General features: G+C 39.4%; 1 long non-coding RNA gene across 1 annotated transcript; it reads right to left on the bottom strand.

Annotated features, from left to right (window-relative positions):
- Positions 1-327: 327 nt before the first annotated feature.
- Positions 328-13,186, bottom strand: LOC118990415 (uncharacterized). The gene is made up of 4 exons (XR_005067220.1): positions 13,176-13,186; positions 10,699-10,780; positions 8,258-8,260; positions 328-339 (listed from the first exon to the last, which is right to left on the bottom strand). It is a non-coding gene; the product is annotated as an uncharacterized LOC118990415 (long non-coding RNA).
- Positions 13,187-21,601: the final 8,415 nt, after the last annotated feature.

The following is a 21,601-nucleotide window of genomic DNA, read 5'->3' as shown; positions in this document are numbered from 1 at the left end:
TCATCTGAATAGTTTCTACAGAGGAATGTTCAAGCTTAATGAAAGAATTTGGTGTGATTTATTACTCTACTTGCTTGGCCAGTTTGAATGTGACAGCTACACAGTACACGTGCTCACTCAACACAGTCTACATCCCCCTCCCCCGACTAGTACAGTGAGGTCATCATTGTTCAGGCATGCACATTTCAGTCTACTCTGCCTTGCTGCCAGGGTACACCGATGTCATGCAAACTGTTCTCATTATATTAACAATGGTTGGACGTTTTCCGGACAGACCTTGTAATCTGCATTCCAAGGTTGTACATTCTGGGGAGGCTCACTCCCAACCCTCACAACTCACTGGCTTCACCTCTCAGTCTTCCAATTCCAAATTCCTGAACTGACTGGCTCGGTTTTTCTTTTTCACTCAGACTGCAACTCATAGGTCCTTAGTCATCAAAGAACAAGCCACCCTTGAGGCTGGTGACCAGAAAGAGGTCACTTTGGCTTTAGGTATGTAAACGTAGGCTGGAGGAATTCTAGATGAGAAACATCACAAATGGGATCAGTACTGAAATACTGTGTGGAACTATGTATGAGCAGAAAACAGAATTAGGAAAATACACTAAATTAGTTAACAGCCATTGTCTCTGGGCAACAATATTAAATATTTATTTTTCTTCATTTTCTTGCAGTGAACACATGGTATTTTATAATCACAAAAATAACAAACTTCAAAATACCAAAAAAATTTTTTAGAAGAATGATGATGTTAAAATGAAAAGTGACTTCAGGATACTATAATTCAACACCACATCAATTTACAAATGTTAAAACAGGCCCACGTAGTGAAGTGATTTACCTGTAAGCACAGAACAAGGGAGTGACTAAGCTCCAAGTCTCCTGACTTATTCCTTAGTGATCTCAGCCACAGGCCTTGTCTGAACCAAAGAGATAAATGCTTCTGATAGCAAGTCAGAGCTTGTAGATAGCAGATCTCTGAGTGTGAGATCTAACTGAAAACCGTGTTCTAAATCTGTAGGACTTGGGGAAGTTTGTTAAAAATAACCCCCAGTTGACTTGAACTCCAATTCCCAGGTTTCATTAAACCATCATTTGGTTATTAGTTATATTTTTCTTTTTTTTTAAGATATTTTATTTATTTATCTTTAGAGGGGAAGGGAAGGAGAGAGGGAGAGAAATATCAATGTATGGTTGCCTCTCGTGAGTCCCCTGCTGGGAACTGGCCTGCAACCCAGGCATGTGCCCTGACTGGGAATCGAACCTCGATCGTGTGGTTCGCAGGCCCGAGCTCAATCCACTGAGCTACACCAGCCAGGGCTTGGTTATTAGTTATATTTTTCTAACGGCTTCTGCTTACTGCGAATCATCATCTCTGCCTTATGTTAAAATGACACCAATAGTAGAGAAGTAAAGGAGGATTTAGGAAATTCCCAGATGTGAAATGCAGCCTCCCCCTGCACATGAGTCTGTCTCTCTACTCCGGTGGTTTTGGCTGTCTCCCCTCTAATGTGTTTTCTCTTGTGGGATTAACATAATCTCTTAAGAAGACCATAAAGTCTTTGGGGGTGAGAGTGAAGTAGAGGCTGTGGGGGCACAAAATCACATCTACACTAAAAGCGGAAAGGAAAGTTGGAAATCTCTTAAAGTTTTATTCAAAAACAGTACTTCAAGCTGAGATGAAACACCACACCTGGCAGGAAAAGGTTCCAACACAGTTTGAAACTGGCTCCTGCTGAACCTGGAGGAAACAGAGACTGAGTTAGTTCTGGGCTTCGGAATGCTCAGATGATCCCAGCTAAAGCACTTACAGTGTGCAACTTCCACCTGCACCAAGCCTCAGAGAAGCTCCCGATATGATTCAGTAGGAGTCCCTGGTCCATTTAATATTTATTTCATGTTGGCTTAGAAGAAGGTGGAGTGATAGGACCCATGTCACATGAAAGACAGACTCAAGATGGAAAGTCTCGATAGTCTGCAATGGCAGCTTGAAAAATCATTCCCGAAAAAATGGGATGAAAAAATTCAAAAAATAAAGCCTTAAACTCAGAAACAAAGAAAACTTAATGATACGAGTAAAAGATAAGCCCATCTGCTCCATAGTGGTTGTGATAAAATTGAAGTGTCAACTTCAAGTTTAATGTGAGCTAAGCATGTCTAAGAAAATGAATGCAGGAAAAAAAGTGCCCCAGAATTGTTTTTAGATTTTAGTATTTTATGTTGGAAAAATGGTACCAGCAGACTGGAATGTGCCCAAAGTAGGGAGGAGGGTCTGCAGACCATGTCTTAGGGAATCAGGAATATTTATCTTGGACGGGGATAATCTGTTTGGGGGAGGGAGGAGGAGGGATAGATAATAATGTTTTCCAAGTTCTTGAAGGATCCTCATGGAGTTAAAAGTCATTAATAAAGGACCAAAGGGTTCATTTACAGGAGGCAAAATTCAGTTTAATGTGAGGGAGATCTTTATAATGATCAGAGCCCTCCTCAGAGGCAGTGAGCTGCCTTGTCGGGTGCTGTGTTCTATTACTAGAAGAGTTTGAGCAGAGGATGAAAAATGTGCTTGATGATGATGAGGGGTTTTCTAGACGACTTCTGAGAATCTGTGCATCAGAGACTTACGTCATTGAAACGACGTTTTCTCTTTTTGCACTCTGCCATCACTTCGTGGTATCACTGCCCCTGTCACGTCAAGGTAGATGCTGAGATAATACAGGACATTAGAATGACTTCATGGGGACAAGTGTAATTGAACAACAATAAAAAACAAAACAAAACAAAGTGACTTGAAACAATAGGAAAACACCAGCAGCTAAGGCTGCCACACACATTCCTCAAGTGCTGTTCCTAAAATTCTCTCCATAAGCATTTATTGGGCACCTGTCATGTGCCAGGCCGGCACTGCGCCAGGGCCCAGGATACAAACATGAAAAACAACATTCTCCAGGGCACAGTTCTATTTGGGATTATAACCTATGTCATGTATAGGGTGATATTTTCTTAATGCTAAAATGAACTTCATCTGTTTTACACTCTTTCTGGATTTAATGCTCTTCCATTTTGTCAGGTGTTTTGACATCCTTAGGTCAGCAGTTTCCAATCTTTTTCATCTCATGACACACATAAACCAATTACTAAAATCCTGCAGCAAACCAAAAATATATTACATAATTTGCCAATCTCACAAATCAAATACATATAATTTTGATTCATTCTGGATGGATGGTTGTTATTGCATTGACTGTTGTTATTTCTTTATTTGACAGTCTTAAGGGGAAAGAGGTCAGTGTCTCTGACTGGATAGTCAGGTACTGCATGTTTTAAAAATTCTTGCAGCACACCAAAACCCTTGCCTTAGATGAAAGTTGTTGAAGTATATATATATTGGTGAGCCACCTCTAATACTGTAGTAACTTTCAGTTGAAACCTTTCAAGGTAGATATGCTAAGAAAATGGCTTTATTACATTCTATTTAAATAAACTAGAAAACAAATAAATGTGTATTTGTTTCAAGCATCTTTCTTTATGATATTGTCTTTGTTTTTTACTTATTTTATTTTATTGTTAGTCTATTACAGTTGTCCCAATTTTTACCCCTTTGCCCTCCTCCACCCTGCCCACCCCCACTCCCACAGTCCTTCTCCGCACAATTGTCCATGTCCATGGGTCATTCATGCATGTTCTTTGACTAGTCCCTTCCCCTTCTTTCCACCATTATCGACTTCCCCCATCCCTTCTGGTCACTGTCAGTCTGTTCCATGTTTCCATGCCTATGGTTTTGTTTTGTTCATTAGATTCCTCTTATAAGTGAGATCATATGGTATCTGTCTTTCACCAACTGGCTTATTTCACTTAGCATAATGCTCTCCAGTTCTACCCATGTTGTCTCAAAAGGTAGGAGTTCTTACTTTGCTGCACAGTATTCCATTGTGTAAATGTACCACAGTGTTTTGATCCACTCATTTACTGATGGGCACTTAGGCTGTTTTCAGCATTTGGCTATGGTAAATAATGCTGCTATGAACATAGCAGTATGTAAATTCTTTTAAATTTCTGATTCAGGACTCTGGGGTATATTCCCAGCAGTGGAATGGCTGCCATGCTACTGTCTTTGAATGTTTAGTAGGTTTATTCAGTACTTATACCTAAGGTAGCTTTTTATCTTAGAAGTTGGGCTGGTGAAATTTAAGTTCTAAAGACATCTGCGGTAATTAGAGGCCCTTTGATGTGGAGTGTTCCACATTTAATGTGTGAGCAGATGTTGGCCTGAATTAGGCAATAAGATCAAAAAAGAGTTAAATGGGAGGTTAACGTTGCTGAAGGCCTCGGTGATATCTGAAGATTTTTTTTTTTTGACGTGCAGCAACTGGCAAATCAGGTTCCAGTGTTGTTTGCTCCGTGGCTACTTTGCAACTGCTTTCTTCATATTTTACAAATCACATCAAGTTCTCTGAGGGGAAAAAAAAAAGCAGCAACTTCTGAAGTTGCATTCAATTTGCTAAACCATCACAGCCCATCTGTGTGTAGGTGAGGAGGGTGGGGAGAGGGGACCCTAGACCGAACCTGTAGTGTACTTCTGGGACTGAAACGTGATCCTTTCAACAGAAGAAAAGGCAGATTAATTCCCCCACGGAGAACAGCCAGGCTACTTAGCAAGCTGACCTTATCTTCATTATTGCTTGCTGCTTAGGTTTGGGTGTTTAATGAATCTGTATTCTGAGAACTTAAATAAAAGAGTCATGTTCTTAGAAAGATTCATGTCCACTTTTTAGAATACCTGTTTCCTTAAACAGGACAGCACAGTTGAAGGTACGTTAACCTTACTTCAGATTGTCCAACAACTATTTTAAAACAGTAATGATGACCTATGGCTATTTTTGTTTTATCTTGTGTCAGCACTGAAACAGAGCCACTCTTGATAAAGTCCACACTTGATTACTAAAGGCACAACGGTGGGAAATCAGAAGGAGCATACCAATAACAGTGAACCACAGTATCATATGACACCCCCCTTCTTGCTTAGTATAATTTTATGAAATGCAGGAAGGACCCTTTTTCAAAGTTGCACCTGTACATATTAGTGACAACAGAAATACCAGGTTATCTTCAACAGTTGCTGGGATCTGAGAAAAATCACTAATCTCTATCTTGTCAGGCCTGGTAATCCTCAGACTGAGGTGGGTGAAATATCCATGCCTGGAGGCCTGGTGACCCTGGGAAGAGCACCCGCTGTCACATGTGGACCCTGGCCCTTGTGGAAGACAGGCCTGTGACTTTACTCACGGTAGTAGGAACATGCATTGATCTGTTCATAGTTCCTTCTAATAGGTACAGTTGTGTCATCAGTGAGCAGAGAGGAAGAGCACACTCAAAAGTCAGGACAGAGGGACCATGTAAATAAGTCTGCGAGACTGATTTGTTTTTTTCAGTGTGTAATGAAGCATGTTCACTACTGGTGTCCCTACAACACTGTCTCACCCTCTCAGCCTGCTTTCATGCTCGCATCATACAGCGTGACACTATCAACCCACGTAAGTTTTAATGCCCCACGTTTCAGAAAGCCAATGGCGAGAATTGCAATTTCATTGCTAAAAATTCCCAAGTACTACTCCTGTGTGGAGTGTTGTGACTGCTAATGTGAAGGATGGAATGAAAAAAAACAGATGCTATATTGCATCATAATTACGAAAATGCAATAGTCCTGCAAAATTAGTGCCTATCTAGTGCTTCTTAATCACGTTCTTAGGCATCACTTCCAATCATTTTCTTAGGTTTTACTACAGTCCTGGACCTTTCTATTTTTCTCAAAGTCTATTCCAGATATTAAATATTAGTTCTGGCCAAAACTGTTTCTTCTTTTAATAGTTCTCAGATGCCCTGCATATAGTGTGGCCAAAATAAAATATGAATGTCTCAGGAATTAAAACTGTTCACAAGCCATCAATATAAATGCCTTGCTCATAAATGATAAATTCTAGGGAGGAAATCATGCTATTATTTCAAGAGGCTGTGACTGCTCCCATTTCCCAGTTTGACAGGAATCAATCTGAACGCCTACAAATTAAATGTACATTCTTATTCCAATAACGAGGTGAATTGAGAAGCTTTCAAACATCAAAATTCCAATTGGAGCTGGCATACAATTAATTAAGGTCCACATTTACAGATAATTCAGGATATCAGCATTGAGTATAATAGCTCTTTCAGCTTCAGTAAAGCACTGTACAAAAAAAATCCTGTTTAGCATCCTTGGTGATGAATCTAAGTATCTAAGTAGGACATTCACTGATAATTGCCTAACAAAAGGCATCAGCCCATGAGACTATATTGAAATATCCAAATGAATTAATAGCTATCAATGATCGTGCTGCATCTGAATTCAGATCATTCAAGGCCCCAGGCCAATCAGAGACAGACAGGTGTTGCCTTGGGGCTCCTGTCCATGCTTATGAGTGAGTGGGGACTGGAAGCAGTGTTTCCTCTAAACCTCAGGTTGAACTGAAGCCTAGTGGCCTTGTGAGCTCTGAGCTATAGCTTCCCTTAAACTTTGTGAGTATAGTAACTCTGCATGCCAGGTCAATCTCCTGGGCCCCTGGTGCCAGGTTACCTCCCTTAACTCTTTAGCCCTAGATAACTACCTTACCAAGTTTCTGTATGACCATTTTCCATTGAACTGGATCTTCTCACTGCCCTCACTGGTCTCATACTGGGCTCCCAGGAATAACTGGACTCTCATACCTCAGCCAGCTAGGGCCAAATAGCTTTAAACCCAGACCAGATGACTTCCTGACACCCCTCCCTTGTATCTTCTCTTTGACCACTGAGTCTGACCCAGATGGAATTGGGGTTCCTCATTCTCCCTCAACAATTGTTTTGATTTAGCAACCTTCCCAGCTTTTCCAAGGATCTTGAATTGGTACTGACTTTTCTCCTAGACAAAAGCTTCTATCACAGCATGGCTTTGGCTAAGGCGTGTATGAGACCTAGAGTTTGTTACATAACCGAAAGGAAGGGAGCTATCTGAGCCCATCAGAGATCTAGGACGTTTCAGATAAGCTCACAGGCTAGAGACTGACATTCTGTTTGCAGATCCAAACGTGTGACAAGTTTATGAAGCTAAGCCTTTCAAAATCTATTAAACTGTAAGTCAGAAGTGTGTTGCAGAAGTCACATCAAGTGACATTACTTGATGTTTATTATGTTTTATTATTAAAATACATGAGTTGTATGTATTCAGCTAGTAATATAGCAATACATCTCAAAAATGTTAGTGATAGCCCTTAAATGATTCTTTTGTGAAGAGTGCCGGGTGAGTTTTATTCTACATGTAGTTCATCAGTAATCAGAAAAATAATTTACCACAAGGACTATCTAAAGTTCAGAGATGATGTAAGCACATTGACATTGCTGTAACTGCTATGGAGAACGGCTGTAACTAACATGGAGAACGGCTTTTTTACCGAAAATCTTCCACTTACCCCTGTGAGAGGCCTAAGAAAACCTCTCAGAAAGGAAAATAGTCTATCTTTGAAAATGTTCTATGTGCATTTGAAATTAATGTGTATTTAGCTTCTTTGGGATGGAGGGCTCTCTATATATCAATTAGGTCCATTTCATCTAGGGTGTCATTTAATGCTGCAATATTGGCAAAACAGCAGGATACAAAGTCAATATCTAGAAATCAAAGCCATTTTTGTATACCAACAATGAAACAGCAGCAGAAGAAATCAAGAAAAAAATCCCATTCAATATAGCAAAAACAAAAACAAAATATCTGGGAGTAAACCTAACCAAGGAGGTAAAAGACCTGTATGCACAAAACTACACAACACTGAAGAAAGAAATCAAGGAAGACACAAACAAATGGAAACATATACCGTGTTCATGGATTGGAAGAATTAACATCATCAAAATGTCCATACTACCCAAAGCAATTTACAGATTCAATGCAATACCTATTAAAGTACCAATGGCATATTTCACAGACATAGAACAAACACTTCAAAAATTTATATGGAACCATAAAAGACCCCGAATAGCAGCTGCAATTTTGAGAAAGAAGAACAAAGTAGGAGGGATCACAATACCTGATATCAAACTGTATTACAAGGCCACTGTAATCAAAACAGCCTGGTACTGGCACAAAAACAGGCACATAGACCAATGGAATAGAACAGAGAGCCCAGAAATAAACCCAACTCTCTACAGTCAATTAATATTCGACAAAGGGGGCAATAACATAAAATGGAGTAAAGACAGCCTTTTCAACAAATGGTGTTGGGAGAACTGGACAGCTACATGCAAAAAAATGAAACTTGAGCACCAACTTACACCATACACCAAAATAAATTCAAGGTGGATAAAAGACTTAAATATAAGCCGTGAAACCATTAAAGCCCTAGAGGAGAGCATTGGCAAGAAAATCTCAGATATTCCACGCAGCAATATTTTTACTGATACGTCCCCTAGAGCAAGGGATATAAAGGAAAGAATAAACAAATGGGATCTCATCAAAATTAAAAGCTTCTGCATGGCTAAGGAAAACAGTATCAAGATAAAAAGAGAAGCAACAGCTTGGGAAAACATATTTGCCAATGATACCTCAGATAAGGGTTTAATCTCCAAAATATACAAAGAACTCATTCGGCTCCACTCAAAGAAGACAAGCAACCCAATCAAAAAATGGGCAGAGGACTTGAACAGACATTTCTCCAAGGAGGACATACAGAGAATCCAGAGACACATGAAAAGATGCTCGATATCACTAGCTATCAGAGAGATGCAAATTAAAACCACAATGAGATACCACTTAACACCAGTCAGATTGGCTATCATAAACAAAGAAACAAACAACAAGTGCTGGAGAGGTTGTGGGGAAAAGGGGACTCTAGTTCACTGTTGGTGGGATTGCAGACTGGTACAACCACTATGGAAAACAGTATGGAATTTTCTAAGAAAACTAAAAATGAACGTACCTTTTGACCCAGCAATTCCACTCTTGGGAGTATATCCTAAGAACCCTGAAACACCAATCCAAAAGAACCTATGCACCCCGATGTTCATAGCAGCACAATTTACGATAGCCAAGAGTTGGAAGCAGCCTAGATGCCCATCGGTAAATGACTGGATCAAAAAACTATGGTACATTTACACAATGGAATTCTATGCTGCAGAAAGGAAGAAGGAACTACTACCCTTTGCAACATCCTGGATGGAACTGGAAAGCATGCTGAGCGAAATAAGCCAGGTGGTGAAAGACAAATACCATATGATATCACCGTTAACAGGAATCTAAACAACAAAACAAACAAGCAAGCAAAATATGACCAATGACACTCAAATACGGAACAGGCTGACAGGGTTCAGAGGGGAGAGGGGAGAGAATCACAGGGGAAAAGGGGATGTACTCACATGAACAAGTATAAAGGACACAAGGACAATAACTAAGGTGGGGGGCGGAAATGGGAGGGAGGTGGGGAGCACTGGCCGGGGGGGGGCAGGACTGGGAATATAAGACAGAAAACTGTACTTGAACAAGAATTAAATAAATAAATAATTTTTTAAAATCCAAAAAAAAAAGAAAGGAAAATAGAAAGGAGAAAATGAATGGTCAGTGTAATCACCAGCAGAGACCAACTGTACAAAGTCACCAACATGTATGTATACTTGGTTAATACCTAAAAATCTGGAGCTTACATGTAGGATTTTGCTATTCCACTTGGACCTCCCCAATTCACTCCTTCATGTGTATACTGCAAAGGCACCTTTTGTTTGGAAAAATGATTGATGGCTGAGCTGTGGCAGCAATAGAATCTAAAACAGTGGTCCGCAAGTGCTCCGATGCATAGGAATCACCGAAAGAGTTATGGAAAGGGCCGACACCCAGGCCCTGCTTTGAGAGATTCTGAGTCAGGAGTTTTGAGGCAAGGCCTAGAAATCTCCGTTCAAAATAAGCACCCAGGTGGATGTGATGCTCATTCTATGTAACACACTTTGAAAAACTGAGGCTAGAGCATGGATTTTGAAATCAGATAGATTTCAAATCCTAATTTAACCATTTATTTGTTTGTAGCCTCAGGAAAGTCATTGTACTCTCTGAGACTCAGTTTAGTCTCATCTGTAAAATGAAGATATTCAGTAACAATCTAATAAGCTTATTGTAGATATAGAATGAAATTTATATAGAAAGTATATAAAACATATACTAGGTGCACAATAATTGTTATTTTCTACCTGAGGTTCTTGGTGGGTTATATCAAGGATCTAATGATAAGACATAACTCTGAAATCTATTGCCCAAACTGGGACACTTTTGAGAGTGAAAGGAGGGCTATTAATAACTACACTAAGATAACAGGGTGAACCCAGAATGTGTAGTCACCTTAATTATTGGTCAGGTAAAAGACCATGTGATTGCACTGCTTTAGCCCAATCTCTCTACATTCTTAAAGTTGTAGAACTGGGTGTGGTCTTTACAGTTATTTTCTTGGTAAAAGCTTTTTAACTACTGTTGGTAGTCTCCTTGCAGTCAGGATCTGCCCTTTTCACATGCATTTTTAAAATATTTTATTTATTTATTTTGAGAGAGAGCGGAAGGGAGAAAGAAAGAGAGTGAGAGAAACATCTGTATGAGAGAGAAGCATGGATTGGTTGCCTCTCATATGCGCCCCAACTGGAGACAGAACCTACCACCCCGACATGTGCCCTGACCAGAATCTAATCAGCAAACTTTCACTTTGCGGGATAAGACCCAACCAACCGAGCCACCCAGCTCAGGGCCCTTAATGTGTTTTTACTGCCCCTGCAATGCCTGGTGTTAGTACCATGTACTGAACATAGTAGGTTCCTCAGGAAATAATTTTGAATGATTAAACAATATAGTTTCTCCATTAATACAATTATCCCCAAATAAAAAGATTCTAAGTCAATTCCCATTTTCTATTATATCTGAAAATTTCCAAAGAACAGAAATAATAAGCTTCATAGCATAATTCTATTTAAATTTCTTAGTTGGTTTCCTTTTATATAGAATATATAGAATAAAATTCTCTCAGCCTATGAATCTCAGAATGCAGGTCAGCTGGCACCTTCATATACCCAAGTGTGTTATTTTAATTAGAAGCTGAGTAAATTTTCATTTTAACCAGATCTTACACTTGCTATCAATAGATTCTTTGATAGCCATGATTTAAAAAAAAACCCAGAAAATAAAGGATTTTAACACTCTTAATACCCTTGAAGCTTAAATCATTTTTAAAAATGGAATGCCTAAGAATGCTATTTGGTTATTTATTATACAACAATTTGTAACCACATAGGACTAGAAAACTTCTAAATGTCCAACAAGGTGGGACTGGTTAAATAAGAAATGACAGCAGTTCTCAAAGTGTGACCGTGGGCTCTGGGATTGACTGTGAGGTCAAAATTATATTCTTTATAACACTAAGACATCATTCACCCTTTCTACTGTTCTGCCATTTGCACCAATGGTGCAAAAGCAATGGCAGGTAAAAATGCCGCTGCTTTAGCAGAACTAAGGCAGTGGCACCAGGCTGTGCTAGTGGTCATTGCATTCTTCACCACCGTTCATGGCCGTTCAAAAAAGAAAAGAAAAGGCCAGTTTTACCTAGGAATGTACTTGATAAAGCAGTATAAATGACCAAATGCACTCCATCTGGATGACACTTGAGTACATATTCCGTGTGACCAAATGGGAAGCGTACAAAAAGCCCTGGTGCAGGAGGGTCGTCTCCAGGAAGAGCACTTATGCAATTGCTTGAGGGTCAATCATGGAACACCTTGCATGAAAAACTGACCAAGGGGTGAAATGTGGTTATTCCGAATTGGGTGTTTGTCAGAGACTTCCTCAGGATTAAATGAAGTGAACTTCCCACTTCAAGGAGAACAATGGATAGCACTTCTCACCAATGATAAAATCTGAGCTTTTAAGAGAAAATTAGAATTTTAGAAAGCTGCCGGAATTTCACAAGTTCTTAATCCTTAAAAGACTTTTCTGGGGAAATTGGCTATCATATTAATGAGTATTATTTTGTGATATGACATAATAAAATGGGTCAACATTTGGAAGATTTGCAGAACTCTGTGAATTCTATTTTCCAAATGATTAATGCATGATGCTACATAACCTCGCCTACATAAATGATCCCTTCAAAGTGTGTTAGACCAATAGTTCATAATACTGTATGTCATACTTGAAAGTTCCTAAGAGAGTAGACTTCAAAAGTTCTCATTACAAGAAAAACATTCTGTTACTCCACATGGTGACACAGGTTCACTGTGGTGACCATCGCACAGTGTGTGCAACTGCTGAAGCTTTGTGTTGTACACCTGAAATAATATAGTGTTGTGTGTCAGTTATACCTCAATATTTCAAAAGTGTAAGATAGTCCAATAGATTTGAATGTAATAAAGTAGAAAAAGTTTATTGATGTGGTTTCAGTATCTACATTGTAACTAACCTTTAAGAAGCTACCACTTTGTTGAGTTTTAATTTAGTCAGAGAATATTCACAATTATCAGAGAGGCTATTAAAATACTCCTCCCTTTTTCAACTATATATTTGTGCAGAGGCAGATTTTCTTTATATGTTTCAACCAAAAGAACATTTTGCAACAGATTAAGTACAAAAGGAAATATGAGAATCCATTTGTCTCCAATTAAGCCAAGTATTAAAGGATTTACAAAAGTATAAAGCAATGCCATTTTTCACACTAAATCTGGAAAACATAGTTGATTTTCACAAACACATTTGTGTTAACATGCAGGGGGCTTATACCTGTCACTTAAAATTAATTAATATCTGTACTTCAAATTTTTTTCAGAATTAATTTTGAATAGACATATATAATGTGTTACATAGGTATTGATACAAATAAGAAGAAATCATTGGACTCTTTAATACATTTTAATAGTGAAATTGTTCCAAAAACCAAAAGTTTGATAACTGCTTGGTTATGATATATTAGTAAAATGGAGTTCTTTGCAACAGTGGAATTTATAAGTACTTACTGAAATTTACTCCATTATACATTGTTAAATGAATAAAGTGAGTTGCATTGTAATATGTATAGTACACTTGCATTTGTATAAAAATGGGAGAATAAGAATATATATTAATATAGCTTTTATATACATATCTATACATATATCTATACATGTACACATTATTATTTATGAGTGTAGATTTCTTACATATTCTAAACTGTGGTTGTAGCTGGGAAAGTCGCCTGGGGTTTGAGTAGATGGGAGAATAATTTTTCATGGTATATCCTTTTGCATACAAAAATTTTTTTGCTATAGACTTAAGCTACTGAGAAAGCTACTTAACTATTCAAAATCACAAAAGTCATAGGAAGAGGTGGTACATTGTCCAGTATTAGCTAAAAATACTCAGTAGGACAGAGGTGGTAATACACCCTAGGTATACTAATATTAAGTTCATTATCTATTAAAACAAATGTCTCCTTCTGAGTTCACAGTTTCAAATTTTAACTTCTACCACTGGGAATAAGAACTTTTTGTTCTGCTTCTTATCTTTCTGCAAATATTTATTTTTCATTAATGTTAAGCAATTCTACTGGTAGTGCTTATTTTTGTTAAAGAGGAATGGCAAAATTTCACAGGCAGGAAATGTCTTTTTCTTGCTAGAATCAGTTTATTGAAGAGGGAGAGAAAGACAACTAGAAAATGAAGGACAGAAAACATAAGATTCAGGGGCGGCAATTGTCCAAAAGAAGAGGGGAAAGGATCAAGATGAGAAAGGGAAAGAGTTACAATATAAGGAGAATGAGGACAGAGAAAGCGGCCTGGGAAAGAGTCAAGAACAGCATGGAAAGAAACCAGGAGAGGAGGAAGCAGAATTAATACCAGGCCAGAGAGCAAGCACTAAGAGATAAGTAGAAAGGGGAAAGAAAATAGAAGTCAAAACAAGGGGAAGCTGAGTTGAAAACCAAAACCAACCCAACCCAAGTCTATTGGAGAGAAATGGCCCCCTTAGCAAGTAACTGAGGGAGGGCTGACTTTGGCTGCAAGAGAACTGCGAATGAAAACCACTAAACAGACAGTGGAAGTCAAGCGGGACGTGGTACTTGACAAGAGTGGATCCAGGGTATTTTGATTGATTTAAATGATCCTTTTTTTGAGATATAAATTCTGGCTCATATAAACTTTCTGTGTTTTGTCTGGAAAGCTGAAAGCACAGGGAAGGTGACCTTGAGCTGTGATGGTGGGGAAAAAGGCAGAAACTTCTGTGATTTCTTATCCTGTGAGCAGGAGAAAGGGAGGCGGCTCCCTTATCCACTGGGTGTGCAGCTGGGCTTGAGCCTGTCTCTCCAGCTGAGCGTCAGCCCAGTCACTTCTGACCCAGACAGTCCCTCACAAACAGGGTTCCACCCACCAGCCTTGGGCTGTGGCCAAAGGCTATGTGAGACAGGGAGTGAGCAGAACAACCTCTAGATGAGAATATTAGGGAAATGGAAATTTTGAGAGAGAAGGAGAAAGAGAGAATTGGCGTTGCAAAAGTGAAACTTTCACAGAAGAAAACCTTAGGTACTTAAATTGGGGAACAAGGGTAGGAAGAGCAGCACCACAAACAAGCACAGAACCACTCAACAGGATTTTGACTTAAGGGTGTGCTAAAATTATTCATTTTAGGCAGTATTTTTATCCTGTGATGATAAAGAATTAGGGGGTTCTGGGTCAGCAACTTGTCAGTGTCATTATCATGTCTTGGATCCTCCATCCCCTGATTTTTTCTTTTAGGGCTGAGCCATGTCCACCATTGTCTGCTCTTTGCATGCCTCTGGTTGTGTCAAAGGGAGTGAATGATACAGCAGTTTACCCAAAGCACCACAAGAACCAGCTAGTGTAAGACATTTTCTTAGCTGGCAATAGATATTGAGATGAACACCCACAGAGAACAAGGATGGGACCATTGAGTCCGTCTTGTCTTTAGGTGCAGCCACCCCTGTCTCTATGCTGCCAGTCTGTAGAGGAACTGGTAACGTAACACTCCTGGTATTGGGCCAACATTCGCCAAGGAGCAAGTGTTCTCAAGTGAGGAGAAAAGTGAGCAAAAGGTTAAAAGATTGCAAATAAATTATCCAGAAACATCTGGAATGAGTCATTCAGTATGGTTGACAATATATTCCTTGAAACACAAGAGTATTTTTATTGTAGTTGTTTTATGTGGAATTCATATTAAACAACACAATTCATCCTTCTCTTTCTTAAAGAGTGTATTCTGGTTACATTTTTGCGTTTCCTTCATCACTACATGTTAATTATTGTTTTCCTCTACAACTATATTGTCAGATCTGGATCCTATGCAAAAATGTAAACTTTTTTTGCCCCTATGCTCAATGTCTAGATCAACTACATGTTCCACGGTTTTCTCTTGAATTTCCTTTTTTCAGCTTCCCGCCCCTCTCCTTGGTGCCAGGCTGTCAGCAGCCACTCCACCACCCCCTCCAACTGGCCGTCTCTATTGTACTAAAGACTTGGAAGTCAAATAGCTATGGACAAGGTACCAGGAAATAGGCTCTGAATCAGTACAGGGACAAAATACCGGAACTTCAGCATGTCAAACCTGTCAGTCTGTTGGTTTGGGTGTGTGAACTTTGTGACATCACTTGGATGCTCAGAGTTATTTTTGTTTTATTTTATATTTAATCTATGATTTTGTTAACAGAGACTGCCAAGTGAATTGAGGAAAAATGAAGTACTTTGAACATAAGTTGAGGAAATCCTAAGCAGTTGTTAAAGCTTCACTGAGCGCAAACTTGACAGTGAAAATAATGTTTGTGAAAAGGGAAGGCAGAGTTCTCTCCAAACAAAGGCACATTTATTACCTTCAAAACTTGAATTCATGGTTGTTTTTACACAATATCAAAAACAAAGGAAAATGCCCTGACTGCTCAGGGCATTTTATTAATGAAAAACAACTGGTGTGGCTCAGTTGTTGTGTGTTGTTCTTCAAACTCTAAGGTGGCTGGTTCGATTCCTGATCAGGGCACATGCCTGGGTTGAGGCCCAGGTTCCTGGTCAGGGGCATGCAAGAGGCAACCAATCAATGTTTCTCTCTCACACTGATGTTTTCCTCTCTCTTTCTCCCTCCTGTCCCCTTTCTCTAAATAAATAAATTAATTTAAAAAAACCCCAAAGATAAAGGAAATAAAATGAATATCTCAAAAAATGACCAAAGATACCCACTATTAAGATCTTTCAGGAACCACCAGTTAAATAACTACTAATTTTCTTATTCATAGACATATTAAGACAGAGGGGTTTGTTACTTCACAGCAACCAAATGGGCCAATAAAATTGCTACTATAGAATGTATATGGTGCAGGGAAATCTCACTATCGAGCTTTCTCAGATGCCTTGAGGAAGAAAACCCAGCTTTTACTTCTCTGCTTCTGTGTACCTAAAAAAGCAGCAAGGAATTTAAAATCAGATTAGATGATATCAAGTTTATTAGAGTTTACTAGTTTTCACTCTAGTTAAATGAATTTCTGTAAGAGGAGAAACTTTCCTTTGGAAACTCAGTAACAGATTTAAACTGAAGTCAGGCATTACACTGCTGTCAAAGATTTAGGATATCTGTGAGAGAGAGTCTAAATACAGTAAGCTTAGGTCACACAACTAGTCTGCTGTGGGGCATTTAGTCATCTCAAATCTGCCAGTAACAGGCTTTCTGACCCTGGGCCAGTCATTAGCTTGTCTAGGCCTCCATTCCATCACTTAAAAGATGAAATGGGCCCTGGCTGGTGTAGCTCAGTGGATTGTGCGTGAGCCTGTGAACCAAAGGATCACGGTTGGATTCCCAGTCAGGGCACGTGTCTGGGTTGCAGGCCAGTTCCCAGCAGGGGAAACATGAGAGGCAACCATACATTGATATTTCTCTCCCTCTCTCCTTCCCTTCCCCTCTAAATGTAAATAAAATAAAAATCTTTAAAAAAAGATGAGATGGTTGCCTCAGGAGATCTCAGAATATCACAGGATGCTCTCCCTGGATGGAAACTCAAAGAAGAGAGTCAGCATTAGAATGTTGATTCATCTGAAAATCTAAGCTAAGGGTATCCTTCAGTGAAAACACTGGCTCAACTACCTGTAGAGATTGTAGGGAAAAAAACCAATAATCTTCCACTTTCATTCTCACAGCAGCTGGTTTCATTTCTTTGTAGGAAGCCCCCGCTGTGACGTACAGGAAGGATGCTTGAAATAGAAGCGAAAGCAGAAGTGCCAGGCAATATAGGAAACATCTATATGCCTGCAAGAGGGCCCTGGGTATTTATTGTTCTGCTTAATTTGGAAGGAAAGGTATTTAACAATACCTTCTTCCTCAAGTAACCCCTTCCTTAAGTGACTAATCTGCCTAAGAGATATTAAACGTGTGCGTCTAAATTTCAATGTAGAACCTCCCTGGGAATTTTCTTATAATAGAAATAAATGTTGTCACTTACAATCAGAGGTCAATTCAAACTGTTTGCTATAAATATGCCTGTTAAGCAAAAGTAGTTAGGGACCCGTCAGGTGGAGAAGCTCTTCAAGGAGGATGGTAACAGATACAACTCACACAGAGAATAGAGTTGTCACAGATTTCTGAGTGGCTAGTTCAAGCCCATTCAAAGTGCCACTTTACTTGGCCAGTTATTTAATTCGTATCACGATGGACATGCTGCTCCTGAGGGCCAAAGACATTGCCCCAAACTCAGCAGTTCTCTGCTTGGCTGCTATGCTCCCAGCTGTTTTCAGTAGCCACCTTAGCCCTGGCCATCTTTACGGCTGGGTCTGGAGTGTCATTTTTAGATCCTTTTTGATCACAACTCTCAATAGAAATGCATTTTAAGCCATGGACTAGTACTCCCATATGTGAATGTATGCATGCATGTATATAAGTACACAAACCCCCAAAAGTCTCAGGAAATGACACACTCACCATATGGGGTGTACTCTGAGACTTTCTATTTTAGTCTGTGCTGCTTTATTTGCTAAGATGCTATGGCAACCCACTGTGTATGTGTATGACTATGCCATCCCAGCTCACAGTTTGAGAAACACTGCCCTAGATTAATAATAATGATGTTGGTAAATAATATACAGTACACGGTAATAATACAATAAAAGCATCAACTGACAGAACGCTGAACCTTATTTAGAAGAGCCAGAGTTATTTAACCTGACTAGGAAAAACATGGAGGAAATCTCGTACAGTCCAGGGGAATTTTCTGAGATAACAGTTGACAACTGCTTTAGAGACTCTGTCCTCATTCCACCTGTGTTTCTGACTCATCCAAGTAGTGTTGCCATAGATGTTTGAAAGCTCTGCTACTATATATATTCTGACCTTCAGCAGATTTGGAAGTTAGAAGAAAATGCAATTGTATAACACACCATTATTTTACCAACTGCTAAGAAGGAAAAACAGGCTGTCCATTATAATTGTAAAATGTCATTAGTTATAGGACATCTCCATCTTAGAGATGTTAAAATCGGAAAAAAATGCACATTTAAAAAAATCAACACTGGACTGATCACACTCGGAGGACTCTCCTCAAGCCTTCTAGCTTCCCTGCTCTTCCCTTGCCAGGACCAGCAGGGATTTTCTTCTTCGTGGGGAAAAGGAGCAGAGTTGTGTTTTGTTTAATTTTATGCAGTTTCATAGAATTCTAAATCTGAAACGCATCCTCAGTGATACTCTCGATTGTATCTTCTGGGGTTAGAGTTGAAGAATCTGACACCCAGCAGGGGGATGACATGACTTGCCCCAGATAACATACCAAAGTAGAGACAGAAGAGCTGAAAAACAAACAAACAAAAGATCTAGGTTGTTAGCCCGGAAGGGAGAAATCGTAGGACAGAGAAAATCAAGGCTGGAACCCAAAACCCCTGTTCTGTTTATTTCATCTCCTCAGTTCCTGACACAGAGTTGGTCACATCAAAACAAGGGGACCATAGGCCTCTTCTTTTTTCTGGATTCGGTACCTCCAGTTTGTGGACAGAGATAAATTATTGCCAGACACCATCTTCTTCAAACATGTTTTTAGCCATGATATTTGCCCTTCTCAAGCAATCAGAAATCTGTTGTTGCTTTGTGTTACCTTGGTTATAATCTAATTATTTTCTGTCAGACCCTCAGGGCCTTCCATTATCAACTTAATTTGTTTATTTGTAAACTATATACCACCCACTTTTCATAAGGATTGTTTTGATCAGCATTTCCACCTAGCTAACCTAATCTAGTCCTACTATGCTCATTCTTGACAAAGTCCCAGTCTACTTTTTGAGTCAATCCACCTGCCATCTTCCACAGGTGGTGTGAGGCTTCCCCTTTCCATTACTCTACAAATGTTCTGCATGCCAGTTCCTGTCCCTCTTTTCTTTTTAATCCAACACCCCCCCCATAAAACATTCTTTAATTAGTGTTGATTTGTGCTGTCTGTATACTTAAAAGATTTTCTGTATTCCTTTTGGTTTTACTCAGCAATTTACTTGAAAAATGTTTTCTAACTTATCTCAACTTCTGCAAGCTGTGTTCCTTCAAGGGTAGCACTTTTGCACTGCCCGTGACTTTGAGGATGACACTCAGTCTGAAACATTCCCTGATTCACATGGCCCCTGTCCTTAAGGACCTAACTAGTTGGAAGGAATATTTAAGTACACACACACACTGCACACCAAGACACAGGAAGGAGCACACGAACAAAACAGCAAAGCGGTATGAGTGTTGATCCATGAAGAGTTACTTCAGCACCTAATGATCAGCCAAAGGTATGAAATATTTGACCAAATTAGAGAGTTTGATGTACTCTCCCAAAACTCACTATCTGCATCTTAACACTTAACCCACACTTCACTGTTGCCAGTTCCTCAAGAATGCATTGTCTCATCTGTGCTGTATGTATAGCCTCCTTAGCCGAGAGCAACCCTCACTGTGTCTTCACCTGAGCCACATATGTCCTTTCCAAAATCTCTCAGGAGAAGTCACTTGTTCTCTCACTCTGTCCATGTCCCCTTCATTGTGCAAGCATGGAGCCATGGGACCGAGTGGCTGTGGCTACCTGTCGTTACATCAGAATGGTCTTCCATTCCCAACTTGACTGAGAGGTCCTTAAGATAAGCTGCCAAGGCTCCTCTTTGAACTGTTGGCACATAGAATGGTGCTGACAACTATAATTTGTGGTCAAATCATATTGTCCCAGAAAAACCAGGAGAAAATAATTTGAGAGAAATGCTATATATTCACCGTGTGTGGGAATGACACTCTCTGGCATCAGTAAACAGAAGCACAGTTACTTCTCCTACATACTAGAAGTTATTCTTAGGGTCAGGTTGCTCTTTAAAGAGTTCTCCTTTGGCATGGAATAAGTCACACAAGCTTGTTAGCAATGTGTTAGAAAAAAAAATATCTTCTAAAAGGTTAGAGCCAGCAGGAATTCTGTCCAATGACTCATCAGGCAGCTTTCAAAATGCTGTTTTCTCTTCACGTTGCAGGAGGTTTCTCACTGCCATCATATTGTCTAGGTTGGATAACTCACGTTGTATTGATCTGCTCATTTTCTCTTCATTGTGGTTCTCTTTACCCTTTAAATTTAGTTACATGTGTATTAGCCTTAACAGAGTTCTGTTAATTCATTTCAGTTCACTTTATTCTCTACTCTCATTACCATCCCACTTACAATGATTTCAGAGCAAGGGAAGGGATCCTTTTAAAGAAGAACAAAGCAATCGAAATTTATTTTCAAATTCTCAGTGAAAACCTTATATATCATTCAACTCACATTCTGAAATTCATACTCTGAGAGGTATTCCTTCTACCTTGGACCATGCAAGAAGGACATGTCTGGATAAATAATTGATGGGACACAAATATAACTCATATGAGAGTTTCTCATTCTCCAGCCTTGCTAGATGTTAGGAAGTTTAGCCCAGTGGAAATGTAATGGACTCTTGAGTCACATAGGCATCTGTGGAATGACATGTGCATTGTAAGGATGATGCAAAGGACACCTGAGTCACACAAAGCTTGATTTAACCTCCTCTGCCATTTGCCACCTGTGTGATGTGGGTAGATTACTTTGGTGCTTCCCTTACCTCATCTGTAAAATGGGATTTAAAACACTTGCCTCATAGAGTAGTTATGAAACATGCATGTGCAATAGTATATGTAAAGGGTCATGAATACTTAATGTCAGGAACATATTAAATCTTTAAAATGTTGGTTATAACTAGTATCACTTCCAGGCTATTTTATAAAATTGTTACCTTATTAAATATTTTTTCATTAGTAGCTTTAGCACCAGCATTGACATTGGAGATTTAAGATTCTCATGTGAGCTCTCTCGTGGGGGATTGGGGCACTCTTGATGCTCTTGGCTCTTGGGCCACTGGGCCTCTGGCCACCCAGCCCCAGGCAATCTGGGGACTTGCCACCCTGATCTTCATCCGCTCTTAATTTTACTACCCTGCTTTGCCCTGAAACTTTGCCTTTCACCCCTCCCTCTAATTAGGCCCGTTCTCTTCTATGGGAAGAGATCACTAATAAACTGATTATAAAAAAGATTTCTCATGTGATTTATTC

The sequence above is a fragment of the Sturnira hondurensis genome, unplaced genomic scaffold (genome assembly GCF_014824575.4).
Source record: "Sturnira hondurensis isolate 20B ecotype Veracruz unplaced genomic scaffold, ASM1482457v3 Scaffold0007036, whole genome shotgun sequence".
Lineage (NCBI taxonomy): Eukaryota > Metazoa > Chordata > Mammalia > Chiroptera > Phyllostomidae > Sturnira > Sturnira hondurensis.
Note: the sequence above shows the minus strand (reverse complement) of the source record. Positions and strands in the feature narration are given on the sequence as shown.